The sequence below is a fragment of the Sarcophilus harrisii genome, chromosome 5 (assembly GCF_902635505.1).
Source record: "Sarcophilus harrisii chromosome 5, mSarHar1.11, whole genome shotgun sequence".
In the NCBI taxonomy this organism is placed as follows: domain Eukaryota; kingdom Metazoa; phylum Chordata; class Mammalia; order Dasyuromorphia; family Dasyuridae; genus Sarcophilus; species Sarcophilus harrisii.
Window position 1 is genome coordinate 2097888 of NC_045430.1, and position 12076 is coordinate 2109963.

Here is a 12076-nt window from a genome sequence, read left to right on the forward strand (position 1 = left end):
TGTATACTCAGAGTTTAGCACAGTGTCTGATATATAGTCATCAAGTCAAAAACATTTACTGAGTGCCTACTGTATTCTAGGCATTGAGTCAAGAGTTAGCACAAGAGAGGAGAAAACATGTAAACAAGCTATTTGTAGCTATCTAATGATATATGTACATATACTTGTCATTAACCAGGAGGTCATTAGAACATAAGAAAGAGCTTTCTAGGCATGGGGGATGGCCAGATAAAATGCCCAGAGCTGAGCAATGGAGGCAGGAGTCAGTGGTTTGAAGAGTAGGTGAGGAGTAGGGAGTGAGGGGAGGAATAATATAAGATAGCCTAGGTGTCTAAATGATTGCTGACCTGGCCCGGGTTTCCTTTCTGCTGCTTTAGTTGTTTTGGGCCAATCCCTTTACCTCTCTTGGACTGTTATAGGAAATGAGGAGGTTGATCTAGATATAGCATCAGCCCTGAATTGGGGCTTCAAAGGCCCTTTCCAGCTCTAAATCTGAGAATCTCCTTGACCAATAGGAAGCTAGATCATGGAAATTTGGTCCCCAATCCCTGCCTTTGGAAAAAGGTAGGGCTGCTGAAGGGGCCAGATCCTCTGACACAGACTATGCGATTCTGGCCCCGTGCCATCGGAAAAATGAGAGGGTGGAGCTTGGACCCTTTCCACTCTGGCATCTTGTGCTCTATCAGCCTGCAAAGCCAGCCGCAAACAGGAAAGAATTAGACTTTCTGACCACACACGAGAGGCGGCCCCATATTGGGGAAGCGGTGGACCCCTGGGCCCCAGCATGTGGGATGGGGGAGGGGCTTCCACCCCATCACATCTGCTGATACCCTTCCCCTGACTCTATTCCCTCTCCCAAGGAACTGAACCTCATTAGCATTTCTCTTTATCTGCTAAGGCTTGAACCTCAGACCATCCCAGCAAACAGCCTTCTAATGGGTTGCTATCAGAAAGCGGTTCCAGCAGCCTGGTGAAGGGGGAATACCTTGTGCTACCCTGGCCTGCTGTGGACTCCTCACTTCCCCAGCTAGCAAGGGCAGCTAAGGGCCGGGCTACAGGAGGGAACCCTAGAGGAACAAGCCCTGGACAGTAAGCGTCAGTCTCAAAAGCAGAGTTTTCTACCACAGATTTGCTCAGTAGTCAAGTAACTCCGTCCCTTTAGGTTGGTTTCATTCTCAGTAGAAGGAGGGGAGGAGATAAAGGGAGTTGGAAGAGCTCAAAGGCTCCTCTTAGAGCTGACATTCCCAGTTCTAAGGCCCCTCCCAACTCTTGACACTCCAAGTTCTGAGGTCTTCCCAGTGATGCATTTCATGTTTTATGCTCTTTGTTTTATAGATTCAGTTTTTTGCTCTGAACTTAATGAGTTCCCCCGAAGGGAAAATATTTCCATATACAACCCAGAACAGGAAATGGGTTATATGTGAAACTGTGAATCTCTACTATGTACAGTTTGCTTTTTAAAACATAGAGATATTTGCATTATTCCTTCAATCACATCTTGCTTTTCTGTTTCCTTCTATATATTTCAGTGAGCCTCTTTTCCTTTTTTTTTTTTTTTTGCTCCCCCATCCCCAGGGACATAAGAACCAGAGGCTTCCTCACCATTTCAAGGCAGTTTCCCCACTGGCCACGTCCAAAATTGGGGGTTTCACACTCTTCCCTGAACATTCTTCCCTCTCTGGAGCTCAGTAGTTCTTCCTCCTCCATCCCCTGGGATTGCAGGCCCAGTTCTGCTCTCCGTTCATCCGCATCTTCCTAGGTTTCTTAGACTCTACCTCTCAGGATCTTAAGCACTTTGTATCATCCCAAACAGAGGCTTCAGCCTCTTCAGCCAGCCCCTAACTGATGGACACCTCTGCCATTTTCAATTCTTTGCCACCACAAAAAGAGCCACTATGTAAGTTCTTGTACAAACCAAACATGGCCTCAAATACTCAATGGGACGCTGGGCAAGAAACTTGTCTTTGCCTCAGTTTCCCCAATTGTAAATGAGACAGATAACAAGATCTCCCTTCCTCTTGGTATTGTAAAGGTTCAATGAGATATCTCATTATTATCAATATTATCAATGAGATATAAGCATAAAGTGCTTAGTATTGTGCCTGGCACACAGTAGGTACTTTATAAAATGGGTAAATAGAGAATGCTTCCCTTCCTTCTTGAACACATGGGTCCTTTCCTCCCCTCTCACTGCCCCTTCCACTTTGCTCTCTTTAGGCTGCAGACTCTACCCAGCTTCTATTCTGAGTCTCTTCCAGCCAGAAATCCATCACTACCAAGAGTGCATTAGGAAAACAGTCTTCTTGCTGTTGTGATGGCATTACCCTGACATTCCAGAAGCCCTTTTCGTGACTTTGGGCACTCAAATAGCCGAGGAAACATTAGTCAGCCCTCGTGGGAACCTGGCATCAATCTGCCCATTTCAGAGGTGAGTAAACTGTTGACTCAGAAGCCAAAGGATAGAGATGAGTCTCCGGAGTGACTCAGCTGAACTCCAAGAATGCTCATTGACCTTCTCCCATTCCAAGGCCTGCAGCTGAAGGAAGCAGCCTGGAGAACAAGGTAAGGAAATACTCCTTCCCCCACCCAGACCAGCAGGGCCTCGGCTCGGCTCCCAGCCAAGCTTCTGATCAATCTTTCATCAGGAGCTTCTCCACAGAGTCCAGCAGCAGCCTCTCCTGCTGGTTAAGCCATCCCAAACTCTCTGCAGGAAGGATGGGGGGGGGGGGTTACTGAAGGAGCCTCTCTCAGAGACATCCTGGCAAAGATGCTAGGCCGGGCCAAGAATCAGAGAGCCCAGCCAGAGAAGGGAAGGGTGATGGCCAGGAGCGAGAAGTACTCCTATTTCCCTAGGAGAGCTCCTGAGGTCAGTGTCAAAAGTAGGATTAGCTCCATTTTACAGATGAGGAAACTGAGGGCCATCCAAGGGCACAAACAGAATGGGATGTGTTTTCTAAGGCTAAATTCCTTGCTCTTTTCACTACTGCCTCTTAAGCCCTTCGGTGTATGATTATTGAATTCTCATTGGGATCAACTGTAGAAATAAATGAACAGGGAAGGTCAGAGCTGAGAGGGATCTGAGAACAGGGGATGTCAGAGGTTTAAGGAGCTTAGAACTGGGGAGATGTCTGAGCTAGAGGGGCCCTAGAATAGGGAATGTCACAGCTGCAGGGCTTTAGAGGCAAGATAGGAGAATCTCTTCAAGGTGAGAATACTTTCTTTACCATCCCTTAAAGATGTGCCCATCCAGACTCTGCTTGAAGAATTCTAATGACAGAGAGCTCACTAACTTACATGGCAGACAGAGCATTTCTTCATGATTCCCATACGCACGCAGGGTTCGATTACAGTTATCATAACCAAGAGATTTGCATATGATTCCACAACCATTTCTTAACTGCCAGGTTTGCGCTGCTACCATTCCCTTACATCATCTCCCTGCATGTTCTCAGGAGTGTGGGAGGTCAGAGTTGTTGGCCCCAGTTCCACAGGGGATCCAAGGTTAGAAGTGGTTCTCAGACTATCCACAACTATATGGAAATTTGTGCCAGATCACAAACAAGGAGAAAAATAAAAACCGAACCGGTCCTGAGGCTTCGAGGGGCTCCCAAAAGGCGACGGGACTAGCCAGACTCTGGAAAGAGAAGCTACGTGGCTGATGACACTTGGAAAGCAATCCAACCACCGAGGAAAGAAATGGGGAGAATTTTTCTAAGGCAGTGACTCGAATGGCCAGCCCCTCTGAGCTCGAGGTCCAGAGGGGTCAGAGACCAAGCAGGTCAAGGAAGCTTCCCACAACAGCCAGCCCTGACTTACGGCAGCATCTTTGGGGAGCCAAAGACTAGCGATAGTTGCCCAGTACAAGGAATGACTGATGAGAGCTGGAATGGAAGGAAATGACCCTGGGCTGTGAGGAAGGAGCATGATGAGTACAGAGAAGCCAAAGGAGTCTTAGGAAAATTGATGGAGGGTGAGGTTAGCAGAGCCCAGAAAATGACCACCATCATGCACACACAATGCTCCAACTGACCAGTAAGGAGCCACCCCTTTCTTTCTTCCAGAGGTGGGGGACTATGGGTTGAAATGCTACATGCATAGCCAGACTTGATTCAGCTTTTGGTTAGTTTTGCTGAGCTGCTTTTGTGGTGTAGCTTAATTTCTTTTCTTTTCTTCCTTGCTTCCTTCCTTCTTTCCTTCTTCCTTCCATTCCTTCCTCCCTCTTCCCCTATCTCCCTTTCTTCCTTCCCCCTCCTTTTCTCCTTTCCCCCTCCTTTCTTTTCTTCTTCCTTCCTTCCTTCCTTCCTTCCTTCCTTCCTTCCTTCCTTCCTTCCTTCCTTCCTTCCTTCCTCCCTCCCTCCCTTCCCTCTTTTCTTCTTTCCTTCTTCCCTTCTTCTCTCCCTTCCTTCCTCCCTTGCTACTTCCCTTTCTTCCTTCTTTCTTCCCTACCTCCCTTTTTTGCTCCCATCCTCTCTTCCTCCGTTCTTTCCTCCTTCCCTTCCTCACTTTCTCCCTTTTCTCCTTTCCTCTTCCTTTTCTCTCTTCCTCCCTCTCTTCTTTCTTTCTGCCCACCTCTGAGAGGGCTTCTCCAGGTGCTGTACAGGAAACCTTGCTCCTTCCCACTTTGGTGCCCTTGGGCTGCAATCATCTTCCTCCTCCACCTTTGCTTGCCACTTTGAAAGGCCCCTGCCCTTCCTTTCTCCTCCCTTGAATCAGCATCGACCACCCCAGCAGACCCCCACCCCACCCCGGGGGCTTTTCTCCTGAGCTGTCCAAAAAATCGTGAATCCTAGTGTATGTCGTCCCTGTTCTGGGCAGTCGCTCCCTTTGGGCACTGACCAAGGCACAAGAAGACACAGAACAGGCCAGGCTGGATATACCCACACCACAGACTGCTAGTCAGCATGGGCAGGAGACACAGGGGGCAAAGGAGCAGAGGGTTGGCTCACCGAGGGCTGGGAAGGGCTCCCTCCGTCCTCCCTCTCCCCACCCAAGCAGCCCTGACAAGAGTTTGCCCTAAACAGTCTCTGGGGGTTCCCTCTCCCCTGGGACCCCCCTCTCACTGCTAGAAGCCCCCTCCACACACATCGACTTCCACATTGGGGGCATCTCATCATTTTAAACAAATTTGAAAGTGGGGCTTCTCCCCACAGAGTCCAAGGACCAGGGAGGAAAGGACAGGAGGGATTAACATTTTGGGTTTTCAGTTCTATCATCTTGGAAATTCACGTGGAGATAAATCTTGAGAATGGAGGGCCCAGAGGTGGAGGGGGGGGGGCAGGACAGTCAGCTGAGTGAGCTCCCCCAGATACAGAAGCTCCCTTCTCTGCTAGGGCTTGCCCAGCCTCTTGGAGAAGTTCCTCTGTCAGGGGACAGGGGGCTGGGGGGGAGGGAATGAATCATCTTGAACATGTCCTCCAGTGCTCACCACTCTACTATCCAATCGTGCCAGGCAGTGAGCTGGGCTTGGGGGACCAGAGCCTGACACACGTGGACCCCGGGAGCTTACAACCGATGAGCAGATGCCTTGGCCAACGAGCATTTATTAGGCACCTACTCTTTGCCAGACTCTGGACTTAGAAAGACAACAACAACCACAAAAACTCCCCTCAAGAGTGCTCAAGGGCTCCCTTTGGAAGGTCCCCCACCACCGCATCATCCTGTCCCCCAGGGAAAGCCGTCTCTCGCCTCAAGGGCCAGCTTGGGGCCCCTTCCCTGACGCCTTTTCCGCCCCACCCCCAGCTACCAGAGGGAGATCTTTCCCGCCCAAGTCTGCTCCGGAGGCATTCTTGGGCTAGAGAACGGTCTCGTTCTGCCTCATTGACCCATTTGTCCTTCCCCCTCAGCCTGCGCCCCCCCACCCAGTGCGCTCCGAGTTTGGATTTCACTTTCAGCGGTGGGGGGGGGGGGGGTGACCCAGAGCTGGTCAATAATTGGCTGCAGACCATTAGCTCCAAGTGTTCCCTCAAGGGACGTTTCCCCTCAAATGCAGGAAGGTCTGGGGGCCTTCACTGAACTCCCTCGTGCTTCTGGCACTATCCCAGGCGGGATTCAGAAACCCGTGGCATCCAGCGAGAAGCCGGGTTGCCGCTGGCTCCCAGACACCTTCCGTCGGTGGGGACTGAGACAGGGCAGGGCTGGAGCGCGGAGGCGTCTGGGGCGGTGGGCAGCCGGCGAGCTCTGGGAGGCAGCGAGGGCCGCGGGAAGGTCTCCGAGTCACGGGTAATGTGAGCGAGAAGGGCTCCGCTCCAGCCCGTCAGACCCGCAGCAAGAATCTGTCACGGAGGGCTCCGAACTGCCCTGCTTTGGGGCTCCCTCAGTCCTGCCCAGGCGCCGTCAGGAGCGCTTCTCTCCAGTTTCACAGATGGGGAAAAGTGAGGGCAGAAAAAGTGACTGGGAGGAAGCTCCCTATGGAGAGGCTCCCGGCCCAATCCACATCTCCCCTCGTTCCCCAAGGATGTCAGGGGGCTGGGGGGAAGGGGGAGGAGCCGGGTCCACGGCGCCGAGTCCCACGTTTTCCGGAGGGCGCCCGCACAGGCAGAGACTTTCCCAGAGGGGACAGCCTGTAACTGGCCCTGGGTCCCGCCCGGTCCCTCCAGTTTAGAGCTCTTCCCGCACACCTCTACCCATGAGGGATTCCCCACAGATCCCGCCCACACCCGCAGCGGTGAGAGGCACACAGGCGGCGCACAATAAAAGCTCACTATTGAAGGGAAGAAGAAAGGCTGCTCCAAGACACAGACTTCATGTTGGCCTTGCTAAGACTGGCCTCTGGTTCCCAGCTCTGCTCCCCGCCGGCCCCTTTCAGCCTTTAACAATAGCAGGACTCCGGACGGAGAACGGCACCTCCGGGGGCGGGGAATGTGAATCCGGGCAAAATCACGGGTCCGAAGGGAGGGGGGATGCGGGAGAGAGGAAGAGGAGGGCCCCGCAGGCCCAAGAGCACTTGTATCCCTCACCCTGCAGCAAGCACACAGAGGCAGACTGTGAGGGCGCGCACACACACACACAAGCTACACACACACACAAGCTACACACACACAGCCACACAAGCTACACACACAGCCACACAAGCTACACACACAGCCACACACTACACACACACAGCCACACAGCTACACACACACAGCCACACACGCTACACACACGCAGCCACACAAGCTACACACACACAGCCACACAAGCTACACACACACACACAGAGCCACACACACTACACACACACACCACACATGCCACAACCTTCACCACAACCACACCGCTACACACACACACACAAGCCACATCAACCAGCCCACACACACACACACCCACACTACCAGCACACACTACACACACACACCACCACACACACACACACCCCCACGGCCACACCTTTACACACACACCCACAACTCACACACGCCACTACACACACAGAGCCACACAAGCTACACACATGCAGCCACATAAGCTACACACACACACCACACACCACACACACACCACACCACACACACACACACAAGCCACACACACACTTACACACACACGCAGCACTACACACGCTAACACACACGCAGCCACACAAGCTACACACACACACACAACAAGCACACACACAAGCCACACAACCACACACGACCTACAATCCCACACTACATACATAGCCACAAGTCCACACAAGCATACAACTACATACAGACCACACAAAGCTACACACACAACAGCACACAATGCTACAACACACACATCATGACCACACACTACACACACAGCCACACACGCTACACACACACAGCCACACAAGCTACACACACACAGCCATACAAGCTACACAGACAGCCATACAAGTTACACACACACAGAGCCACAAAAGCTACACACACAGAGCCATACAAGCTACACACACACAGCCATACAAGTTACATACACACAAAGCCACAAAAGCTACATACACAGAGAGCCATGCAAACTGCACACACAGAGACCATACAAGCTACACACACAGCCATATAAACTACACACACAGCCATACAAGCTACACACACACAGCCATACAAGTTACACACACACAGAGCCACAAAAGCTCCACACACAGAACCATACAAATTACATACACACAGAGCCATACAAGTTGCACACAGAGCCATACAAGCTACACACAGATCCACAAAAGCTACATACACAGAGAGCCATGCAAACTGCACACACACAGACCATACAAGCTACACACACAGCCATACAAACTACACACACAGCCATACAAGCTGCACACACAGCCCATACAAAGCTCACACAACACACGGAGCCAACAGAGGTTCACCTGGGACACAGAAGAGTCCACCAATGAAGCTGAGCATTCACTCCAGAGCCCAACCATGCAAGATTGTACACAAGGCACTAGTCTACACTACACTAGCTCTCCATAGCAAAGGTTACACACACTAGGAAGACCAAGCAAAGCACAACGACAGAGCTATACCCGGAACAGAGCCATCAATGCTGACAAGCATACAGACAGCACACACAACCATGCAAGCTACACACACACACACACACACAGAATGTGATTCAGCAACACAGGCGACAAACAGTGCCTGTGGAAGATCAGAACCCAGCTATCCTGCAGAGATATGTCTCCCCAGAGTCTCCTCTCTTCCCACGCACCCTGAGGCTTTGACCTCTCTTGGCCCCTCGATCCTCAGATGCCATCTGAGACCCTTGGCTACTGTCCTGCCTGCCCCCTACTCTTTCTCTTGCTGGCTTTCAGACTGGGGGCACCCAGGGTCAAACGAGCAGAGAGACACCAAGATGTGGGCTGAGAGTGTGGGGCCAGCATGGAGACACACAATGCTAAAAGCTCACACTTCTCCTCCAGTCGGGAGACGAGACTGGGGATTCGTGCTGGGCCTGGGACCTGAAAAGGTGGGGCACTGGCGAAGGGGAATGGGGAAGGGCGAGCTTCCTTCCTGCCCCCACCGGGAGGGAGATGTGGGGTATCCGTCAGGTAGTCTCCTCTCCTGCTGTGAGCTCTCAGGAAGCAAGGGGATTACTCAGGCTGGGAGAGACAAAGGCAAAAACACAGCAAAGGGCAGATTCAGAGATTCCCAGGGAGACAGAGACTCATCCATGCTATGGATCAAGAGATTCATAGACAGACAGTCTCTCTCTCTCTGTCTCCATCTCTGTCTCTGTCTCTCTCTCTCACACACACACACAGACACACACACAGAGTAATGGGTAGATTCAGCAGAGACACAGGGACAGACAAACAGTGTGCTGTGGGCAGATCGAGAGATCACACGTATACATACAGCAACACACACTCACATTCACAGACACACAGTCTTTCTCTCTTTCACACACACACACACACACACACACACACACACACACACACAGCTAAGAGCAGAGAAGAAAAAAGGGACAAGATGAGAGACCGAGGCTGCGAGCCAGAAACAGAGACAGACTTGGGGAGCCGGAGCTGGGGAGGGGGGGCGAGGGGAAGGAGAAACCGGCGGAGTGAGAGGAAAGGCGCGGAGCCGAGCCAATGTGAGACCCCCCCACCCAGAAGCCGGCAGCCGCAGACCCGGCGGCCGCCCCGAGAACGGCCATCGCAGCTGGCCCCAGAGCACAGAGGGCAGCGGGCAGCCGAGGGGGCCCTCCTCGGACCCCGCAGTCCGATCCCCCCTCTCCCTGGATCCCCTCTCTCCCAGCCTCTTACCTATGTCCTTCTGTCTTCGTAGCCCAGGCGGCAGGGGAGCCGGAGGCTGGGGGAGGAGGTGGGGTGTGGGGGGGGAACAGCAGCAGCAGCAGCACAACCTCAGCAGCAACGACGGGGGCAGGGCAAACGCAAGGAGGGAGGCCCAGCGGGGCGGGGCCAGGGCGGGGCCCTACTTTCAGAACCCGCCCCTGAACCTCCCGGTGGGACCCAGGCCGCCGCAGCCCCCCGCCCTCCATCCATAAAACATACTCGCGCTCACGCGTGCACATACACACACACACACACACACACACACACACACACACACAGTCGATCTACAGAATCATCGAGACAGACATAAAGAGACACAATTTGGGTCCAAATCCAGCTGGATTCAGCATTGGATAGAATCCCTGTGTAACGTGGGCCTCGGTTTCCCTCTCTGGAAAGTGGGGCTTTGCCCTGGCTACCTACCCTCTAAGGGCCCTTCCAGCTGTGGCTCTAAGATCCCAGAATACATGGGTGCCAGGAAAGCTGCTCTCCCTCTTGGGGGAGGGTTGTCTTCCCCTTAAAATGGAAGGGAAACGAGACAAGAGCCTGCAACATGGGAAGCCTGGACAAACGTTTTATTGATGCACTTCATTAAATTCATTCGCAAACATATTTTTCCATACTCTAATTTTTTTTTTCACATATAAAAAACATTTTAAACATTTGTATTTTAAATCCGGAGTTCTAAATTCTCTCCCACCCTCCCTCTCCTCCCCACTTCTCAAGAAGGCAATTCGATTTAGATGATACGTGTGCAGTCATGCAAAACATATTTCCATATTAGTCATGCTGAAAGAAAACACAGACCCAAAATAAAAATATAAGAAAAATAAAGGAAGGAAAAGTCTGCTTTGATTGGCATTCAGAGTTCATCAGTTTTTTCTCTGGAGGCAGATAGCATTTTTCATCATGAACCCTGTGGGATTGTCTTGGATCATTGTATTTCAGAGAAGAGCTAAGTCATTCAGAATCGATCATCCTGTAATATTGCTGTGACTGTGTACAAGGACTAAGGAAGGAATAGACTGTAGAAGGGAGAGGTGAGGGATCACAAAGGTTTCCTGAAGGAGGCCACATTTAGACTGAACCTTGAGAAATGAGTCGAATTTCTTTCTTTCTTTCTTTCTTTTTTTTTTTTTTTTAAGGAACTTTAAGTTTATTTATTTTTTAATACACATTGCTTTAAGAATCATGTTGAGGGAGAAAAATCAGAGCAAAAGGGAAAAAGCATGGGAGAGATTAAAAAAAAAAAAACAAAAAAAAAGAAGTGAATATAGCATGTGTTGATTTACATACAGTCTCCTTAGTTTTCTCCCTGGATGCAGATGACATTTTCTGTCCAAAGTCTATTGGGATCACTTTGGATCACTGAACCACTGAGAAGAGCCAGGCTTTTTATAGCTGATCATCTCATATCCTTGCTGTTATTGGGTACAATGTATTCCAGGTTCTGCTCGTTTCACTCAGCATTGGTTCATGTAAATCTTTCCAAGCCTTTTTTAAATCAGCCTGTTTATCAAATTTTTTTTTTTATAGAACAATAATATTCCATTATCTTCAACCAAAACTTGTTCAGCTACTCCCCAATTGATGGACATCTACGATGAGTAGAATTTCAATATATTAACATGGATGGTAGGCATTCCAGATGTAGACAATGGGCAAAAGCACATTGAAAAATTTATGATTCATAAATCAATGTGTATTGAAAATAAATAATATATTTTTTATAAGAAAGATTTTACGGGATCATGGGAGAGAAGTCCACAAAGCTCACTTGGATGTCAAGTTATGGAGGATGTTGAATGCTCATTTGAAGAGAATGAATTTTATTCAGTAAAAATGTCAACATATTTTTCTATGATCATGGTTTACAAAGTAGTTTCCTTATAGCCATCAGTGTATGAAACTGACTTCCAGCTAAGGCTTCCTCTCTCTCTCTTGCTTCAAGCCCTATACCTATTTTCTTGCTCCACAGGCAGTGAGTGAGTGAGTGCCTTTGGGGGTAGCCAGATTGTGACTAGGTCACAGTTGGACATTGCTTGGGAAGATGGCTTGGGCAACCTGGCAATCAGCAGAGATGCTCTTGTGGGGTGCAAGAACAAGCCACTTAAGGGGGTGAGGAAGAACCTGCTGGGGCTGGAATCACTTGTCGCATTCCTAGCCATGTTCCCAAAACAATTCTCCCTGATCTGCTACCTTGATTAGTCCTATTTCTGCCCAGGTGACTGTTTTGTTATTAGGAAAAACAAACTTGTCATTGACCAAGGACTTCATCTGAGCCAGGTCTTGCCTCTTAGAAGGGAAGATCAAGGTCAGGCTTAAAATACACACCCTGCTGGG

The 12076-nt window shown here is 50.4% G+C and overlaps 1 protein-coding gene across 2 annotated transcripts in view; it reads right to left on the minus strand.

The window, feature by feature from the left end:
* Positions 1–9781, minus strand: part of PRR5 (proline rich 5) — a 45896-nt gene extending 36115 nt beyond the window's left edge. For both annotated transcript variants that reach the window (XM_031940837.1, XM_031940836.1), the window contains exon 1: positions 9704–9781. The gene's annotated coding sequence lies outside the window, so the exon portion shown is untranslated. The remainder of the gene's footprint in view (positions 1–9703) is intronic.
* Between the last annotated feature and the right edge of the window lie 2295 nt (positions 9782–12076).